The 22,398-nt window shown below is 39.3% G+C and overlaps 1 long non-coding RNA gene across 1 annotated transcript; it reads left to right on the forward strand.

Moving 5' to 3' along the window:
• The first annotated feature begins 664 nt into the window (after positions 1-664).
• Positions 665-22,398, forward strand: LOC116439912. The gene is made up of 2 exons (XR_004238332.1): positions 665-14,024; positions 21,371-22,398. It is a non-coding gene; the product is annotated as an uncharacterized LOC116439912 (long non-coding RNA).

Consider the following 22,398-nt stretch of genomic DNA (forward strand, 5'->3'; position numbering starts at 1 on the left):
TCAGCATATCTGGAGTTTTATGTGAACCACTTTATCTTCAATAGCAACACATTTGCGCAATTTTGCTTAATACATTTTGAGAACTGGTATAATTTGGGATAATGCTTAGGTGCAGAAAGGCACACTCAGTGTCAGATTAGAATGTTCACACTGAAATTTGACATGTATTCAGCTGGATTCAGGTTGAGTTTTGATGCCAAGATTCAAAAGAAAAATTAAGGATGTCTGCAACAGATAGCTGATGACCCTTGGAAACCTCTAATTCTACTAGACTTGCAGTGCAGGCTTCCCTAAGAACTGAAAACTCAGGATCCTTTGTAATCACAAAAGTTTCCCAATCTATACCTGTGGGAACCTGAACTCCTGGAGGCTGATTTACTGTGATCAGGCCGGTTAGCATACGTGGGGAGCACTATTTTGTTGCAGCGGGGATTACTGCAACAAGCATATTTCAAACCAGGAGTCCTGTGGAAACGAAGTATATATGGACAGATTCGTGGTAGATGTTTCAGAGATGTTTATTTCTCCAGCTGCATGGCTGAGGCTCCGCTCAGGAACCCCGCAGTCATGGGACCCGTGGGTCCTTGGCCACCCCGGGGAACACAAAACATCCAATGGGGAATGAGGCTGACCAGGGGCAGGGAAACCCTGTGTCTCCCCCCCAGGGCCCATCTCCCAGGGCTCCATGGCAGGGGGAGGGACCCCAACACTATTTCACTTGAAAACACACAAAGAAGGTGATGGCACTGCATAAAGACTGTTTGAGGCTGAAGATATCTTTGGGGTTTGGGTCCTTTGTCACTGGCACTACTGCCAGCTTCTTATGCTTCTGGTGGCTTCCTCTCCCTTCACTGTTGCAATCCTGGGTTAAACACCAGTATAGGGATGAACTGCAGCTTTCGTATTAGCTACATGCATATTCAGGCTGTCAGATTTTCTAAGATGACTGTATAGTGAATGGCATTACAGAGGTAACTGTCCTTATATTTTCTACTGTTTTTCTGGATCCTTCATTTTTGATACCTATTGCACTATGGATGTTGTTTTTCATTTACAGTAGGCCATATTCTTTAATAGATACCTAAGGGTGTATTTCATGGTTACTGCCACAGTGATTGCTGTATATTCTCCTTGTTTCTAAAATAAATACTGTACACAAGTCCCATTTTAGAAAAACCATTCTCTCGGCTCCCAAACACCATTTAGACCAGTTAAACCTTCCACCACTGCTTTGATCAAGGTCTTGCTTAATTTTGAATCAATTTTTTCCAGCTGATACCTGAAATACCAGTACTGGGGGTAACCAGCTACTCAAACTGCTTGTGAACCCTAATCAATAAAATGTTCAAGGAGGAGACTGGCAGCAGTATCTAGGTTTTCAGCTCCATTTTTTTCATGGTCAGCAAGCAGCATAGAGACAGTGCTGATGTGAGTTGATGCTGATCTCTCTTAGTCCAACTTGTATCTCCATATTGCTCAGTCTCTCTGAAGCAGCTGAGTGTGTCTGCACTACTGTTTTCCTAAGACCTTGTGAAGGCATTGGCTTTATACTTCATAAAAATGCCCACAGTGTTCAGCTGGCCTCCTTTTGTCAGTTTAGGAGCCAAGTGGAGGGGAAGCAGAGTGAGGAAGAGAAGAACTCCCTTAGTGTCCGAGCAGTCGAGTGAAAGGGGTGTGTGTTACTTGCAACTGCCACCAACAATAGGGTACTGTTGGTGTTACCAGAGTCTGTGATATTTTCAGAGACCTGAAAATGACATTTTATTTTGGCATAGAAGCAGAAATTTGTCCTTTGAATTGCTTGTACTTTCCCACATTGCAAATATTGCTGATACAAAGAGGGAATGATCAGCTTCTCGTGGGATTTGCAACCATTTATAGAGAATCCACATAAATTTGCTTGTGAGATTTCCAGAATTGGTGGTGTCCTGCACGCAGCTGTGGGAAAGATGGGGTGGGCTTGAACTGTACATGGGAGAATGGCATCAAAAGCCCTGCCTGTGCAGTAGCCTTAGGCTGTTTTATAACCCAGTTAGAGCACTGCTTTAGATGATTGTAATATGTGTCAGTACCTGTCATGGCTTGATCTCACACAGTGAAGATTTTGAGCTATTTTAACCCTGATCACAATACTGAGCAGTTACTGCATTCTATAGCATTACTTCCATGTGCATAAGCATTCAACTTTACATCTGTATAGGTGGCATAGCAAATTGTTTACCCTGATTCCTGATTGAGATGATCTCACATGTATAGTGTTTCAAATGCTCTTTTTGTAATCGAGTCTTCTTCCCCTCCATGCCCACATGGAATACGGTGTTGAGTATGTAACAGGTAAACCATTGCCAAATTGCATTTTTCAGCTGGAACTGGCTGACAACACTCATTTTTCAGAACTGTAAGCTGTACCTCTCAGTCACAAAATAATCTTCACATGCATGTAAGAGCATAGGAATGGTTCAGACAGAGTCTGTCTAGCACAGTACCCTGCCCTAGCAGTGTCCATGTCTGGACATGTAAGGAAGGAAAAAGTGGGCAAAATTTTGTCAGTTTCTAATACACCTTCTATGATGAAGGCATCAAAGCTTTACACAATATTTATTCAAGGTGTGAATGAATGATGGATTTAAACAATGACATAAAGGTTTTCCTGCTCTGTTTGGTTATCCTTTCCTAGTGTTTGCTAATATTCTAGTTGGTTTTTGAACACTGAGTTGGTGCTTTCACAGTGCTATCTAGCCTAAACCTTTCTGCAGAACCTTTCTGCAGAATCCTTCTGCAGAATCCATCAGCCCATTTAATATGTAACCACCCGTTTTACATGTGATACCAGATCTGTTTTTCCACATGGTTTTCCCCATGACTTCACATTTACCGACATAGAATTCCACCTACCATTTTACTGCTCACTTAGGATGCTGCTCTTTCCTACACTACCTTGAACGACTTAATATCATCCACAGGCTTCACCATGGCACTCTTTGCCAGGCTGTTTACAAAACATCTTGCACTGCACACACATGGCCAAATTTGTGCTGGTTCTGAGACTGTTACACTCCTTGAACTGAGGAGGTTGCTCAAACCTATCCAATAGCTGGAAGAACTTTACCTGTAGGGAGGGAGTGTCCTCTAATTACTTGTTCGCTGTGAACTAAACCAGCAGATCTGCACTGCACTGTTCTTGATATGGAAGATTTAGAGGCTCTAAGAAAAAGATAGGTTAGATACCTTTTCCTGGATAGGCTGCACATCAGGAATCTTATCTTTAAACTTCAGCATTCAGATGCTCTTAAAATATCTTAGGCTGAGACCTCTGGACTGTCGAGAAGTTTTTTAGTGGAGTTTTTTAGTATATCAGTATGATGTGTGTAGCACTGGCTTGACAGTTTTTGTTGTGAAGTTCCTTTTCATATTTGTGTGTCTTTGGTTTTCATCATCCCTTATGAAATTTTGAACCAACAGAAATTTTCACAGAAACCTAAATGGCCACGATGGAAAAATCTACAACTTCCTGCCCTGAGCAGCAGTGCTGAAGAGTTGTGTATGATTCATACTGGACATGGTCCCAAATTCATCAAAAATATTACTGGAATTGCAAAAGTGGCAAGTCATTGTGGGGGCCTGGACCCTGCCAAATGCTGAACTGAGGAAGCTGCAGCTCAGCTAGCGTTGAGTCAGCTCGACTTTGCTGTCATCAGCAGAGCATTCCCATTTTACACCAGCTGACAGCCCCATCACAGCTATCAGTTTGCAGACCCAAATGCGATGGGATTAGAAGCAATCACCGTAAATTACTGCTTTGTGCAGAACAATCGGGGGGCTCAGCAACGGATGTGCATAGGTGGCATGGAAAGAATTAGGCAGCAGAGACAAAAAAGTAAAAATGATGGAAAAACAATGATCATATCAAATTATCAAGATAATATATCTTACTGAGGTTTACTTTCCTTTGTTGAACAGTAGTTGGTTTTACAAAATTGTTGTCTGGCATGCAGGAATATTCACCATCTCGTTAGCTGATTTGATTCTTTGCAGGGAGAGATTATTCCGTCTGCCTTGTTTGAATTCATTTTCTATTCAGTATGGAAACAGTCACCCTAGATCTGGGTTAATCCATCTTCTGGTGGACATCGTGAAATCTGAATGAACCGAAAAAAGAACAAATTGCAGCGGGTATGTAACAAGCCCCTCTTCTTTCTGTTAAACCTCTGTTAATAACGTGTGAAGGAGTGACAACAAAGAGCTTCTGTCCTCTTTATAAAAGACCCTTAAGGGCAGAGGCAGGCTGTAAGAAACTATTCTTTTGCTAATGATAGCTGAATTACTGAGAATGCTCAGTGTTAAAACCCTACGAAAAGGATCTTGTACATGGAAAGGAAGTATTTCCTTGGATGACTTGCTAATGACTGTCAAACATTTGCAGCCATCACACAAAAGGAAGCATTGTGAAGACAAGGCACCAAGCAACCTACTGCTACCCCTGTGGTTACATTTGCCAGTAGCTGTGAGCTGTAAGCACTCGAGTAGTCCCACAAATTAAAAATTGACTCCTGATTCTGAATTTTCTTTACTTCACTCTTCCTACTTGTTTCTTTTCTTTTTTCTTTTTTTTTTTTTTTTTTAGCCTCAAGGGTGGCTTGCTTGATTTTACTAGAAAGGTCTTTGAGCCTTTCAACCACATACAACTCTTTCTGAGTTATAGAAAAGACTTTTTCATACCAAGTTTTTCACTTGTTCAATATCCTTAGGTTTCTCTCCTCAGCTCAAAACATACTCATTAATATATGTGCTATGTGTAAAACTTAGTGACTTGAAGAATATTCTTGCTCATAGCTATACATCTTGTATGTGACTTAAAGGTTAACTTTTCCTGTGTTTTAACATGTAGTCCAGTGTCTAGCTTACAAGAGGCAATTTAGTCCTAATCACATATTTTTTGTACTTTCAGAAAATCCACCAAAAAGGTGATCTCCCTGTATTCAATTTTAACTAGTATTTTGTGGTTTGGGTTTTTTCCCTCAAATACAAGGCAGAAAAACAACAAAAGGATTCACGGTTCAATAATTGCATTATGTATAACAAAGGAACATCATCACAATGTCCACAACCAAACTCTCATAATTGTAATTTTTTATAGCAGTCATATTTTGGCAATAGCACAGAGAATTAACAGCTAATTTGTGAGGAGGAAAGATCACTCATGCAGCTCATGCTGCATGCTAGACTCAGACAGGTGTTACACACTTCTTTTCAGCACTGGGATAGCATCAAGGGACAGATTTTTGGGGTGGAACTCCTATAACAACAAAATACTTAGAAATGAGGCAATATTTCTTATGATGGTTTAAATACTGAAAGCTATGCGTACATTAAGTTTTCTTTTTGTTCAGTTGCTTTTTTACCCTTAGTATAACTTTATTAGTAAAGCTCTGTGGGCAAAATTTTAGGCATGGATATGGTCTATGATGGAAAATTTTTCTGTCAGTTTGATGTCTCAGCTGAGCTGGGGGAAAAAAAATCCCACACCCTAAACGCATTTATCTGTCCACACAATATGGAGCTCTAATCTTGGCTTAGCAAGCATCATTAAAGCAGGCGTGGTGGAGACACTGTGGAAAAACACCTTCAGTATTTTGTTTTGCTGAAATAGCTCTGCTAGCAGAGCAAATTCACAGAACCTCTTCAGTGGAGAGAAACAGGTTAATAGTACAGCTAATTATGAAGCATTCACTGCAGGAAAAGTGAATATAGACTATATTACTATTCAAGGATATGTGCCTTGAAAAGCAACATGCCTAAAAGCACTAAAGAATTTCAGTGAACAAATTATCTATGTGCTCCTGACATCCTCCTGTGATTAAAAGGGTAAATGCAAGCCTTGAATGTATGGACTGCAAATTGTTAGAGAGGATTTGCATCAAATACTAAAGAAATGATGGAGTTCTACCAGAGCTGGAATAATACATTTAGTAATAAGGATAATTAATGATAGCAATAACCTAACAAGATGTGTGATGATATCTCTGTAATTCAAAATATGTATATAAAACCAGTTGTTTTTAGCTAAAATATGTATTTGAGTTTAAGGAAAAAATTACTTTTCGAAACCAGCATGTTATGCTCCTTGCATCTAGCCTTAGAAGTGGAACTGAACACCATCACAGTAGAGGTGGATTACCTACTTTCCAGGCTTAAAGGGTACCTCTCACAGGTTTAAAAAAGTCCCCTGTAAGGGGTGAGATATCTGCCTTAATTATAGATGCCTAAACATGAGATATCTGAGTTATCTGCTCAACCAGTATGATCAACAGCAAGAAATAAGCATCAGAAGAATGCTGTTCATCTCAGCTGAAAACATATATGTAAGACAGATCAGATAAATTGCCCTCTGCAGATGAAGTTTTTGTACTGTGAAGAGCGAACTTGAAGGAGTAGCTTCCAATATTTAGGCAAGTTTATTAATGCAGATGAATCCCTTCAGAGGTGTAGATTTGGCAAAGCAAAGGGTTTCAAGATTTTTTTCTTTAGCTTTTCTTAAAGTATACAAGATATGCTACTCCCAATAGAAAAGACACAAAGAAGTATTTTTTCACAGTAAATTGCACAGATTGCTATCATTCACCTCCCATTGCAGCAATATCTACATCACGAACCCACATTCATAATTTTCTGTCTGTGAATGACACAAAGGACAGAGACACTGAGGATTAAAGGCTTGATTTAAATCCCATTAAAATGGGAGAGACTTGCATTGACTTTAATGGGATGTAGATTGAATGCAGAGGAGGCTGAATGTTGAACTGCTGTCAGGCTTGAAGTACGGGGGGTATTAAAGGGCAAACTAATAATGTTTCTGTTAAATGTTAAGTACCCATTCTTCAGAGAGACTTGCCAAACTGGTCATTCAGTCTCTTTCAGGATGACTCAAGTGACTCAGTAAGCAATAAACAAAATTATTAAGGTAATTGCTACTTGTCTTCATGTCTTCCAATCTTTGTTACATTCCAATAAAGTAAGATAGTGTTTACTAGGATGTGTTTACTAGATACTATTAACAATTTATTTCATATGATAGTTTTTACCATCTGATACTGTCAAGGAATCTGTCTTCTATTGATGCATTATTTGATCCATTTACAGGCCAATGAGGACATGTCGGGCTACATTAAGGCTACCAGTTTTGGTACCTGTGACTCCTGTGGACTGCAAGCCCTTATATATCTGGAAAGTCCTTAGATACCTGCACAAAATAACAATAAAGCCTTCTGCAGTTGATAGGTGCCTATGCTCCACTGAGCACATGGACAACACTTGGTTCACTTCTCCATGTGAACAGAGGCAGGACATGGAGCTCATGAAATAGGAAATGGGAGCTTTGTTTTTTGAGTCCTTCTTTTTATAAGGAGCTTTGAATCCTGAGCTGCTATTTTATATAACCTCTGCCAAAATAAAGATGCAGGGATGGTCCTCATTTTCTGTTAAAGATGAATCTCCACGCAGGGATGAAGGGACGAGGCAATGGGCACAAACTCAAACATCAGGAAACACTATTCTTATTGTGAGAAAGACTGAGCACTGGAACAGGTTTCTCACAGAGGGGCAACCAGCTGTAGATGGTCTTGCTTGAGCAGGGGTGGTGGACCAGATGACTTCCAGGGTCCCTTCCAACCTTAACCATTCTGTGATTCTGTGATGAATGGCAGTGTCTGTGAGGTAATGGGGGTGTCAACCAGGTCCCTGCTTCTGAATCCTTGTGAGAAGAGAAATTTGTAGACAGGCATCCTGGCTTCAGCTCAGTTCTGATAGGACTGCTCAACCACTTTTTATTAATAAAGGGATTACACCAGGGCTTGATGCAAGCACCACAACACAAACTTGTCTGGGGAGCACTTGTATCCCTGATCTAGGGAATGTCCTAGGAATGTGGGTATTCCTTGTGTCCTGGGTATGGGGTGGGGTATCCACAACTTCGAGCAAGCTGTTTCAGTGCCTCATCACCCTCAGAGTAAACCCAATAGCTAATCTCAATCTACCTTCTTTCAGTTTGAAATGTGAAAGTAAAGATGAGACATGCTGCAAATGGGACATATTCTCAGTGAACCTCCTGTGCAGCTGATCTCTAGTCATGCTGCAAACAAATCCAGGTTATGTAGAGAGGAGATCAGGATATTATTCAGGATTTCCACACTGATATTAGATGAATATTCTAAATTCTCTTAAAACTACCATAATTAAGTTTCCAGGCAGAAAATGAAGCCATGTGGAAGCAACATGGCCATTGATAACTATGCGTATTTTCAGGAATTCTGAGGAACAGTAAAGATCCTGTAGAATTCTCCATTGGCTGTCTGGACCAGGCAAAAGATGTGTGGAAAGTATAGCCTGGGAAGTAATGGTCCTCTGCCGTGGAGTAGGAATGTTTCCTGCTTGCCTGTGGTCTGCTCTCTTGGTGAAAGACCAGATGCCAACACAGATAGAACATTGCTGGTTTTACCAGCACGGTGATAAGAGTGTAGTTTCCCTTGGTTGGAGGCTGGATTTTCCCAGAGGTTTTGTGTGATGTTCTGCAGAAATGTGCACAGATATGGATGGATTACATTTGGAATTTGGGACTGGAAACACATTATATCATATTCTCAAATTAAGTTAATTAATCTATTTAAAAGAGCTCAAAGAACCTGTATACCAAGAGGTCATAATGTTCTCCACTGTTCTTGTAAAAATTTAAAACATTATATAAATTTATTAAAAGAAAAAGATCCCACGTGCAATTCTAGGTTTGAAATTTAAGACATGTTTTATTGTTTGGTTTGCTTTAGAGATAATACATGGTACTGGAAATTAAACTGAATTTAAACATTTCTGTAGATGCCCAAAATATTACACACACAACCTCCCCCTTGACACATTTTAGAAAACATTCTAAGTGCAGAAGAAAAAAAATTACATAAGTACATTGACAGAAATCCCAGATTTGCAAAGCAATCTATCACATGACATTCAGGTAGACTGTTTTATTTACAGTTTGTTTTAAGAAAAGTAAAAGGTTTTTTCCATCCTCAGTTTTAGGTTTGTGTGTATCTCTGCCAATGTTAACCTTGTTGTATCTTTGCTATCTATGCCACCCTAAAAACCTGAATGTAGAACTAATTCCTAGCCTGTCTCACAAGTTGCAGCTTAATGAGTTTCTTCTCTTTTCATATATAACAAGAAATACAAATAGCAATCCAAAATAATTTTTGTGAATTAAATACTTCTGCTGACTTGCAGTGACCTTACCATCCTTGTTCTAAATAGAGAATTGAACAGATCCTATTTAGTCTCAGACAGCAAATCCAGCTTTTTTGTGATGAATTTTGAAATGTGTTTGTGAGGCATTCTTTCTGGTGAAGAAAGACAGATTTCATTTGGAGTTTTTTTCTTTACATTCAGGGCTTTGCATAATTTCGTAAGAAAGGAAAATCATGAATGCACTCAGTGCTCATGCTAGCTGGTTACTATTTCATGTCAAATGCAGACATTGGAGTAGGAATGAGAAGCCCACATTCGTGAGTGAGTGCCCTAATTGCTGGAGAGGAGTAATCAGCTTTCTGCTCCTTTCCAGACTAATCAATCTTGGCCTCACTTTTGATTTATGTATAGTAGAACAGATGAGCATCAGGGATGGATAAGCTTTGCTTCTTGACATAAACAGCCTGCAGCCTGATGTCTGGTACACATTTTGGAGGCAAGAAAAGGTAAACTTTTTTTTTTTTTGGAATAGTAAATACCATTTTTTTGCATAGCAAATACCCTAGTTCTGAATTTTAGAAGGAAGGTGGTCATGATCGGTGTATTCTTCATGGAGTTTATGCCTTAGAAGTGTGTTTTGTGTGCACAGAGTGTACCTGCCAGACTGGGTTTCTTGGAAAACAAGCATAATTTAAAATCCCAATTATGTATAAACATGAAATATATGCTGAGCTGCTCAGCTGTGCCAAAATTGTAGCCATCTGTAGCTTAGATGCAGACTGTCATAGGAGGTTGACATCACAGATGCAGATGTGAGACAGTATCCAAAATTTCACTGCCCATGTAGAGTTGTTAGTTGGGTCAATAACTACAGGGGGGAGGGTGGCTGGGGAGGGGATCTGTGGGAGATGACCCAGAGTCCTCAGGGAGGTGTCTCACCATGGATTATACTGAGTGCATCAGCTATGGCACACAAGAGGACACTGGGGAGAGCAGGCAGGACATCTCCAGCTGTTCCAGTCACTGGTGTTTAGGGAACTGAAAGCCTCCACTCAGGCCTTAGCAAGGCTGATACCATTAATCTGCTCTTTGGTTCCTGGTTCCTAGCATACCTCAATGTACCACGTTATGCTATGGATACAAAACCATGGATCTAGGTTTCGCCCTTAGTCTTTGGTCTTGTAAGATATTTTCACAGCTTCTTAAAACAAATGGCTTAAACCCCCCTGATCTTAATCCAATTTTTCCTGTGTCTAAAATGAGTTATGTTCTGAAGACTTCCTGCAACAATACACAGGCCTAGTCTGACTTGTTCTTCCTCTTTCAATTTTTCTTTTAAGTATCCTAAATGATGGTTGTCACTAGAACCAGGAATCCAGACACATTGACATCAAAAACAATTGTAGTATGTATGTGGCAACAAGGGTGGGGGGAAGAGTGGAAGGAAGAGGAGCACTTTGAAGATGTCATGATAACTCAGGCATGTTTAGATTCAGTAAGTAGGTGTGCCTTTTTCTGTATCCTGCTCATCTGCAGAGTAGGATGTTTGAAGAGAGGGAAAAATGAAATGTTATTTCCAGTAAAGGGGAGGAGACTTAACAATGGCAAAATCATTATGAAAAAAAAAACGGTGGAGGGAACATTAGAATTTTTAGCCAGAAAATAACTGGGAAGAAAAGTGTGTGTATTTGAAATAAAGATGAAAATTGCTGCCTTTTTTGTTTTCCAAAACACTGATGTTTATAATTTATTTGTGACTGAATTTTATAAAACTGTTGCAGTAAATACAAGGCTGGAACTGAATAATATTTTCACCTATTTTTTTTGTTATTTGCCAGCAAAATAATTGAAATTACATGCAAATTCAACCTATATTTGCAACTAACAAAATTTGCTTGTTTATTTGGAAACAGATAGATGGACTCTGTACATCTCTTAGTACTTTGGCGGAGGTATCTCACAGGACCCATGTGCTGAGGTGGCCTCCGGTGTATCCCACAACCAGGGGACCAGTCATTAAGCCTCCCTCAAATTTTACCTGCCGTGCCTCATGGTCTTGACAAACTGAGAGCCATGATGGAGGTGCACCAGCAAGGGTTTAGTGAAGACTCTACATCATGTCTGCTAAGAGTATGGGAGAAACTGTTCCCCAAGTGGCTATCAACCACAAAACTGGCAGCTGTGATCAATAGGACACACCACTCAGTGAAGCATTTTTAGCAACAGGGCAATGGCACATTAAAGGCTAGGAGCTGTGATTTTGCACAATGACAAGACCCATGTGTAACTGCAGAGAGTTTCTTCCAGCTCTACTATTCTTCAACCTTTCCAAGCCTGCTGGCAAGGTGAGGACAACCAGAAATCACCAAAAGCACTGCTGGAGTGCTTGTACTCTTCGCTCCAGGAGTACGGATATCCAGTAGGAGTGCAAGGAGGGGATACAACTAGTTCAAGAGCAGTTAGTAACTACAAGAGTAGTTTATATTTTGCAGAGGTTTTCAGGGCTTTATCCATTAAAAAAAATTTAAAAAGTACTTCTGCTTTTTTTTCCCCCTGAAAGTTAAGGATTTATCCCATAATCCAGAACATTAAGCTGCAACTTCAACATAATACCCTTGTCTGAGATGATCTTGACTTTTGCCACTCATTTGGCTGAAAACCCATGTTTGGAATATTATCAGAACTTACCAGAACTTTTCATTCTCACATGTGAAGAACTGAAGTATTTAAGAGACAATGAAACAGTGTTAATAAAAGATATTGAGAGAAAGTATCAAAATACCCCAGATATCTAGAGGTATATAAAGTATTTAAAATATCAACATGAATTTAAAATTATTTTTTCAACAATTGCACATATATATATATATATATATATATATGAATATAAAGTTGTGTGCCGGAGATAGGGGTTCTGCCACATAACTTGAAAAACATTCACTTTGATATGTGCCAGATCAACCTTTCCTAATTTTGCTCTAAGTATTGCCCATTTGAGCCTGGTTTGAAGACAGATTCACCAAGTTTCAGTGGTCTGTTTCCCTCCAGCTGTTTGTTACCCCCTCAATGCTATTTACAACCCTATATCCAGCCCTAAAGCAATTTGTGAGTACTTCTTAACTAATTTCAGGAAAAATTGATCGGATTCATTTCTTTAGTTTAAGCAGTTTACCTGGTTTGCTTTGTCTGAAGTGGATTAGGAAACCCTAATATAAACTGTTCTTCTAGCAGAATTGTAGAAATGCTGAAACCTTTGGCAGTGGCTTCCGCAGCAAGACTTCACTCAAAGGAGCAGGGCAGGGCAGTGATCTCCAGGGACAACTCCTCAAAGCACAAGAGGACCATCCGGATGTGCAGGAAACAGCAGGTGTGGCAGGCAGCCAACTTGGCTGAACAGGGAACTCATTGCTGAGCTCAAACACAAAATGGTAATACACAGAAAATGGAAGTGGGGATCACCTAAGGAGTATGGAAATTGTAGTTTGAGCTTGAAGGGGTGAAGTCATGAAAACCCAAATCTGGCTGGAGTTTAAACTGATGAACGATAGGAAAGGCAACGAGAGGGACTTCTATAAGTACATTGAGAGAAAAAGGAAAACCAACAAAAATACTGATCTGCGGCTGAATAGGACAGATGACTTAACGGTGAAGTCTGAGTGACTTGGTTCTTACTGGCAAGGTCTGCTTTCCAGCTTCCCAAATCTCTGTGGCAGAGTCTGGGGTGAGAGAAATGTTACCTGTAGTAGGGTGTGTTGGAATTAGAGACCACTTAAACAAATCAGACATATGCATTCTGTCCAGCCCCACGGACAGAATGCATCAAAGATTGCTGAGGGAGCTGCTGTGTGGCATTGGGATGCTCTTCAGCATGGTCTTTGAAAAGTGGTAGAGAGTGCAGGAGGTTCCTGGAGATGTGACAAAGACAAATGCCATGTACACCTCCAGAAAGTGCAAGGAAGAGGATCTGGGAGACTACAGACCAGTCAATCTCACTTCAGTCTGTGGGGAAGTTATAGAGCAAATCCTCTTGGAAACCTTTTCCAGGTATGTGGAGGAAAAGAATGTGATTTATCAAGGGTAAATCATGCCTAGCCGAGTCTGATTGCCTTCTATAATAAAATGACTGGGTGTGTGGACAAAAGGAAAGCAGTGGGTGTCCACAAATCCTGAAAAAAAGTGGAAGGGATCACTGGAAGTACTGGCATGTAGACAAGAGGCTTATAAAAAGACAAAAGAAAATGTATTACATAACTTTTCTAAAACATATTGCTTTTTATTTTTTAAATACATGAAATTATTTGACTGATTTAATCTACGAGAAAACATGAAGGGTTTTAGTTTGCTAAATTTATTATTTAGTGATGAGTAAGTGCCTATGTTTCAATTTATTCTTCATTTTCTTATCAGCTGATTGCCAAATCATCGTAGTAGACAGTAACAGTTTACACTGGAGGTATTCTGTTCTAAGGATCTCAGAGTTTCTGTATAGGCACATCGTTTTTTTAAAGTAAAACATTTCAGGTTTAACAAAAGCTGCTGTTTTAGGTTAGGGGAGTATATTTCCACCTGGCCTCTGCTCTGCCATGAAGCTGATGCTGAGAAAGCACGTTGGCATGGAAGGCTAACGGGAAGAACACCAGAGCCACACATCAAAAGAACAACTGGGATTTGTAACCGTTGAATTCATGTTTGCAGAGGTGCTACAGGAAGTGTTTGTGCTGGCAGCCTAGATGTGTGGAGCCAAGAAAAAGAATGGAATGATACTCTGCCCTTTCCTGGGATCAGACAACAGAGTAAGTTGTAGCCTTCATATTTGTGTCCAAAGACGCACACTAAAGTTTCTACTCACCACAGCCAGAGAAAAAGCAAACCAAATACTGTATGAGGGATTTTTCTTTTTATTTTGTTGCTTCCTCTCATTGCCTCGAAGTAGGCAATAAATGTAAAAAAATATAAAACACATTTTAAGCGTGCACAAATAATACATATTATTAAAAAGACTACCAAGGACTGCAACTAACTTTAAATAGATTTTTTTTTCATATCTGATGCTGGTCTTTGGTATGCTGCTATGAAGATATAGCTGTTGAGTGCTATGTGAGTTTAACTCTTCAGTGATAGCAAAGCTTTCCTATATGTCTTTTGCCTGCTGACATTAGGGTGGTACTGCTGTCTGGTGATGGGGATGCTTTCACTGCTTTCTGTACAAGGTAATGGTAACTAGATCTTTCTGAGATTGTTTTCTCCCTTTAAACCTGTGCTAGTCCATTGCCAGATAGCTGAAGTGGCAGGATGCCTGATTCATCTGAGAGCAGCAGTGTTGGGGCCCTCCCCCTGGGGAGAGGGGCCCTGGGGGGAAGCACGGTGTTTCCCTGCCCCTGGTCAGCCTCGTTCCCCATTGGTTGTTTTGTGTTCCCCTGCACGGGCAAGGACCCTCAGGTCCCGTGATTGACCAGTTCCTCGGCAGAGCCCCGGCCATGCGGCTGGAGAAATAAACATCTCTGAAACAGCTATCAAGAATTGGTCCATATCTATTTCGTTTCCACGGGCCTCGTTGTCTGATACACACGCTGCTGTTTCCCCACTGTAACATAGCAGCCTTTGCTATTCAGTCTGCATCTCTTATTTGTATGCACAGTACTGATTCTTATCACTCAATGTGATACACATACCAGTTAGAAGAAAAAATATGAAAAGAAATATTAATAACTAGGACTTGCTTCGAAATGTGTTACTAGAAGTTGAAAAAGCTGCACTATCCCAAAGAAAACAGTGTTGTATCTAAGAAAATAAGCAGTTTTGATGTACAAGAAATCAGAGCAGAACAAATAATAAAAAAGAAGACATATTTATGAGTGGTATCAGAGATATATTTATGGGTGGTGTCACTGAACAGCATAGAAGTCAGCAAATAAAAAAAACTGATGGAAAAAGATTATAGAATGGAAGAGTAACCGTCTGGGTTAAAGATAAAGTATTTTCTGAGTAGATCCAAACAAAACCAATACTTACAATAATAAAGGCAGGACGACCCTAATAGAAATGCAATGACTGACATAAAGAAGGCAGAAGCATTCCGTAAGTGCTTCAGTTCCTTGATATGGACTGGGGAGAAAAAAGAATTATGTCTTCCTGTTGGATGATGCTGATCTAATATCCTCCAGTGGTGCTAAGCATAGCTAGCAGGTGCAAGACATCATGTGATTTTAAGTTAGCAGTTCCAGTAACCTTGCAACCAAACCCTTATCAAGATTAATGTTGAGATTAGTATAAAGAACCTCTGGTTGCTTTTCAAGAAGCCTTGGAATTTCCAGAGAACTGCAGAGAAGTTAACACTGTGCCATTATTTTAGAACAGAAAATGGATAAAAGCCCAGAGCTGAATAATGCAGGTCTGGCAGTCAGAGCAGTGTATTAGGACAAATAATGGATCAGTATACACACACAAATTAAAAATATTAAGATATATTAATATAATTAATTTCAGTCAATAAAATTGAGAGAAATATATCTTGGCAAAGTTACCGAATATTTTGGGTGAAGATCCAAGTTTGGTTGGAGAACTGAGCAACTTCTGGTAGAGTTTTGACTGGGTACTGTGTGAGATTTTCTTTAATACACCACAGAAAAACAGGTCAATGTAGCACACATTATGATGAAGCAAAACTCTTTCTCTCCAAATATAATTGTAAATAAGAGTGTATCTGTGTCTTTTTTGATTAACTGTGTTTTCCATGACGTGCCAGGGGGAGAATTTTTGCTCTATGTCATTGAGCATTTTTACCAATAACTGGCCAAAAAGACATCGCATTCTGTCTGACAAAATTTGGTGGTGACACAAGATTACAGGAGTGAAAAATTTCTAAGAAGATAGTGATCAGCAAAAAAGAGTATCCAGGGACACTGTGTAAGCAAGAATAGGAAAAAAAAAGACATTTCTGTACAGCCAAATAGGAGATCCGTCATACAGGAATAGAAACATAAGCCATAAAAACAGGAGAAAGGACTTTGCTATGAAATAGAGATTCTGAAGAGGACGTTATTGAGACCACATGGGAAAAAAAAGGCAAATACTACCCGTAGGTGTATCCACTGGAAAGAAGTGGAAGGTTACAGCCTTGCCACTTTTGGCAGAGAAGCAATTGCTACTGGAATAGAGTGTCCAGTTCTAGTGCTCAGAATTCATGATGGATGTGAATAATTTGGAGAAGGGTCAACGAAAAGCCATGAGAATATTAAGGACCTGGAAAGTCTCCAGCAGTGCAATCTCAGCTTATCAACATGATGACTTAAGGATAACTGGTCACAGTACACAAAACAGGACAAATAGCAAAGAGCTGTTCAGTCCAGCAGTCAGAGGTCTGACAATCTCCTCTGTCAAAAAGGTGAAGCTAAAAACTCAAATACAAAGTAAGGCACTTTTTTCTTAACAATCCATTAAGTTAATGGCTATATTCACTTGCTGAAGTAGTGTGGTATCACTGGTAATTTTTTACTCTAGATTGGGTGTGTCTCTAAAGGCAAGTTTACTTATTGTGAAACAGAAATAACCCTGTGAGACCTGTGCACTCTGTCACTGATGGGATCAGACTGTCTATTTGAGCCCTTCTGCTCTTTTTCTATGCCTGCATGCATATGTGCTCTGAGAGAGCTGGTTATCTGCATGGCATGACCCAGGGATGATGCTACCTTAGATCTGATAAGCAGTACAGCAGTGTTATTCTGGTGATGAGCTCTGGCTAATTAACCGTGTCACGCACAAGGGCCAGTCAATCATCTGTGGTAATGTGACTATGCTGCTTCCCTTTGTGGAGCTGGCTCTATGCAGTCCAGGGTTGTGCAGCTGTTTGATGTATGTACAGTTCAATATAGACCCTAAGAAAGTATGTTTTCATGTACTAAAAAAATGGTCACAATAAAGTGCTTCTCTTTTTAATGAAGGTAAAGTCATTACTGTAACCTGTATTGTGGTATTTTAAACTCTTGTATGTATCTGGACACCAGATATAGCTGAGACATTACAGGGTGTCTGCTTCCCTCTGCATATTAGCCACATTATGACACATTATTCCTGGTTTTCTTAGATGTTTTTTGGCTCTGATGTCCCTACATCATTTAACGAGAAACATTGGACAGAGGACTTATTGTGACATTATTCATACTGAGAAGAGGAAATAGATGATGAGGAAATGAATAACTCTTCTGTGAAAAACTGTGAAATGACAAAAATCTAATGGAGACATTTTCACAATTGTTTGTAACTGTTTATCGTATCAGTCAGTAGGCGAGTCATTGCACCAGAACCTCTCTTTATTTACTCCAGATAAATATTTGCAACACACAAGCAATTATTTGTATTACTGGGTCTCATCCCTGGAATCTTCCGGAGACATTCTCTGATTCCATGATACCTGTGTGGGCGAGGGGTGTATATTATATACTCTGCCTTTAACAAGGGTTTCCTACATTTTGTAGTCACTTGGAACTTTACAACATCTTTCTAAAAAGGCTTCCCTAAACCAACAATGTCAATACACAAATATATGATGAAAACTCAAAATTAATATTATAGCATTCTCGCTACATGCAAGCACAGAAACACTTAAATAATCTGAAAAATAAATAGGAATTACACAAAAAATAGGTGAGAAGGTTGAGGATGGATCCCTTCCCTTCCCTTCCCTTCCCTTCCCTTCCCTTCCCTTCCCTTCCCTTCCCTTCCCTTCCCTTCCCTTCCCTTCCCTTCCCTTCCCTTCCCTTCCCTTCCCTTCCCTTCCCTTCCCTTCCCTTCCCTTCCCTTCCCTTCCCTTCCCTTCCCTTCCCTTCCCTTCCCTTCCCTTCCCTTCCCTTCCCTTCCCTTCCCTTCCCTTCCCTTCCCTTCCCTTCCCTTCCCTTCCCTTCCCATAGCTCCTTTGAATACTATTCAGTTCAGCACTGAGGATCCTCTCCCTTGCACACAAACAAGAAGCCATTTCTTCAGGCCCAGAACCTCCAGCTGACTGTGCTCAAAGTAGTAGCCACGACAAGGACACCAATTCTGCTTATCTTCTGCTTCAGAGGAAGGGATATCCCAGAAAACAGCTCCTTAGAAGAAGTGTCTTGCTGGGATAGTCATGGTGGCCACAGGATTGTTTCCATTCCTTCCTTTTGTCTGACAATCCATGTTGCCCAAACTCAGAGTGGGAAGGTAGCTTCAGCAGAAGGCACCACAGAATCACCCGGATACAGCACGAACAGGGACAGAAAGAAGGCTCTGCTCAAGAGATCTGTGTATTCAATGGTGGCTTGAGCAATGATGTGTTTGATTTACATGAGATAGAAATAAGGGCTAGCTTAGAGGTTGGACTTCAACTTGACCTTGTCTCATGTAATGTCCTCATGAACACCCTGAAGAATATTTATCTAAAAAGTAATCACTCTAAGGTTGTTTGGAACTCAAACTGTTTTAAAACCATTCTTAAGCAGGAGCTACCTCTGTCAAGCTGGTAGATCATTTCAAGTAAGACTTTGCAAGAATCATTTGTGCGTGTGGTTCTGTTCTGCACTTTTGGGCTGTTTATACACAGTGTACACTTAAAGAATTGAGTAAGAAATAGAGTCTGGGAGCAGTCTGGGAGATGGTACTAGAATTCAAAACTGTCTTGATGAATCAGAGACCACTAAGGTGGTCTGTAACCATCAGTGTGAAACTTTGTAAAGGTGAGTCGTATATGCTGCTACAAGAAGCAAAGATCAGATGAACGTGTAAAGATAATTTAAAGTTTTTATGATTGTAAAAAGAGAAAAATCTCATTCTGGGACACACTGAAAGGAGACTCATATGTATGATAAATATTTTGTAGAGTTCCAGTGTGAGATAACTTTGATTTTAATATCTTTCAAATACTGTGCAGTAGTTTGTCAGTATCTATCAGGTGCCTATTACAGCAAAATGTCACAATCTTGAGTACTTACGCTGCAGTTGCAGCTGAAAATCTATAATCCTGTCTTACATAGAAGTCTGGTGTTCTTTAATGTGCTGCATATTTTCAGGAGTAATGTAAAAGTATATTGATATGAATGAGGTAAAGGAACTGACAAGCCTTGTCAAGTAGGGAGCATTGAAGAGGCAATTACTAATCGAGCGGACAGTGTGTTCCCTCCTCCGGTTTAATTGCTATTAAGGAATGCATCTCCTTATATTCATTAACTGTACTTGACATCTGTATATATGTGATGTGTGTTCCACAACTTCCTTCTTGCTTTTCAAGAAGTGCAACAAAATCAAAGGTTTCTGAACAACAGAATTACTGCTTCAACGTCACTTGAAATGCATACAATTGTTTATGGGACAAAATGGAGGAGAGTGTATACATTATCACTAGTGTTGCCTTACAAATAAGACATGCCTTTGCTTCTCACCCTCCAAAAGATGCACTAGGTTCATCTTATTTAATCAAGTTATAGGAAAAAAACTATTCAGAAAAAGAAATGCTTGAGAGATTAGGGCTTTATATTTCCTATACAATGAAATAATAATGCAGTGAGAGGCACCATCATAACTTAATCCCTGTTGAAGGATATAAAAGGGTAGACAAACCCCAGATAGTCTACAGGAAGAAGACACGCAGGCTTTGAATATTTAAACTAAAATGTAAACATACTTGCCTGGTATTATTAGCACTATACCTGATAGGCATTTGCCCACACTAAACTAAACTAAACTAAACTAAACTAAACTAAACTAAACTAAACTAAATTTTCTAAGAAGGTTCAACACATCTTTGCCTGGCAAACATCCATTGATTTCAGCTGTCCAGCTATCTCACAATGAAGTCTGTTTCGGTGTGTTGTAAGAGAAGCTTTCCAAAATATCCACTGAATACCAGCAGGTGTTTATACACTTTAATGATATCCTCCTGAGCCCTCTTTTCTCGAGGGTATGGGGTCCCATTTCTCTCAACCTCTCTTTATCTGTCAAATCCTCCAAAAGTGCATTTAAGTAATTAGATACTTTAAAGCAAATATTGCCAGTTCTTTGTTGATTCTTTCAAACAAGTATATTGGAGAGGCACTGGAAAGGGACTATTTACAAGGATACGTAGTGATAGAAGCAGGGGGTACAGCTTTAAACTGAAACTATGGGTTTAGACCAGATATTAGGAAGAAATTCTTTATGGTGAGGGTGGTGAGGCACTGGAACAGTTTGCTGTGAGACGTTGTGGACGGCCCATCCCTCAAAGTGTTCCAGGCCAGGTTGGATGGGGCTTTCAGCAACCTGGTCAAGTGGAAAGTGTTTCTGCCTAGTGCTGTTTCCTTCCAACCCAAACCAGTCTATGAAATTTCTGAATATAAGCAAGCAACCCTTTTTTTTTTTTTAATACAGGAAATAAATGATGATGAACTTGTTCTACTTGTACAGTCTAATGGTTCAAACACTGAATCTTGCCTTTCTAAGTATTTAACCCTCGCTTAGGATTCACCTGACAGCAGACTGACACTAGCTCAGTCTACCCAAGATTTGAGTTAAATAGAAGTTAGTCTGTTTTGCTCTGGAAGCAGCGCAACTACTTCAGCCCAAGCTTGGAGAACACTGATCTCTGCAGCTCATGGCTTTCTACACTCAACCTTGTAGACATCCTTAATGCCTATTCAAATATTTGAGCACTATTTAATGAATTCCAGATCATAATAAATCTCTCCAACTATACAAATAAATCATACACAAAGATTTAAAAGCCTTTTAAAACAAGTTTATAAAACTTAACAAAGTCAGTAAAAAAAGGGGTGATTTAGATCCACTTAAACTTGAGTCGAATATGCTTAAAGAAACTTTAAGATACTGATTTTACATTTAAATTTCACTTTTCATTCTGAAACACTCACAAATATTCTACAAATTGACAACAGATTCAGGAGGCTCCTACTTTCTAGCATGGAAATGCAGTCACCTCCAGCACAAGACAGAGCAGATGTCTCCATACAGAGTGTGAAAGTGAAGAGTGGGGCAGGATGCTCTGCTAACCCATGCTGCAACTGGCAGGAAGTGAGAGGAACAGAGGAAACAGATTGTAATTATTTAATTTGGAATTTGGCCAGGAGACCATGGCTGGCATTCCTGTTCTTTTGTAAGAGTGACATGAAATGTCATTTTACTGCAGGTTTTGCAACTCATTGGGAAGACTGGAGTAAGGATGGTCAGACCTTGAAGAGTTGGAAAATTTGGTTACTTCTAGCTGAAAGCTGTAAGCTCTTCAGGCAAAAGCACAGCAGAAGTCACAGCAGATCACACATGCTATATACTTCTTGTATTTTTACTCCCAACTATACCTTCTCTAGTTTTTTCAGCATCTTTTATATTGTGACCAATATCCTGACTTATGTAATATATGTATATTTGTGTACAGACACAAAAGTAAAAATGCATACATGCATAATATGTTTATAGAGTAATTTAAAGGCATTTGACTTGCATATTATTAGAATATAAATTTATTCTTTTTCGGTCAACTAAAAATAAGTTGTTGAATTCTTGCATAAACTGAGTGCATATGTAAACAAATATTAAATGGCCTCACCTATTTGTGACATATTGTTCTTCCTCTGAAGACATTTGTAAGTGATGTATCTCAACTTCAGTATGAACGCTTTTATAAAGATCCAATACTTCCAAAATACTAAATAATGAGTTGTAAATATAAAGAAGCTTGCCATATTCTCTGGCTGTTTGTTCTTTAACATCAAATTTGGGCAAACAAATTTAACAAGAGAATTTTAGTATTTAGTTTGACAGGAAGTGTCTTCATAACCTATGTGGAGGTCCTTGAAGCAGAGCATTATTGTCATGGGTCATTTCACAATCTGCTTCCATCTCCTACAAAAATATAAAGTTCTGAAATTTTTGAAAAGTATCTTTTCTGTTGTCATTAAATGGCCATAAAAGTTACACCATTCACTGCTATGAATTACTTAAATTATAAATTATTAAAAGGACAAAATTTTTATAATATTCCTAACCAATTCTCTTTGAATTTATGAATACCACGTAATAAATGTTTATTCGTAGTTTCATTACATGTCACAGTTTAGCCATTCAGTGTGAGTAGTACATGATTTGTCAGCATTTCAAACTTTTATTACTATAAACTGATATCCACATCAGAAAACAATAAAAATATTCCCATCAGTG

The sequence above is a fragment of the Corvus moneduloides genome, chromosome 2, assembly GCF_009650955.1.
Source record: "Corvus moneduloides isolate bCorMon1 chromosome 2, bCorMon1.pri, whole genome shotgun sequence".
NCBI classification, from domain to species: domain Eukaryota; kingdom Metazoa; phylum Chordata; class Aves; order Passeriformes; family Corvidae; genus Corvus; species Corvus moneduloides.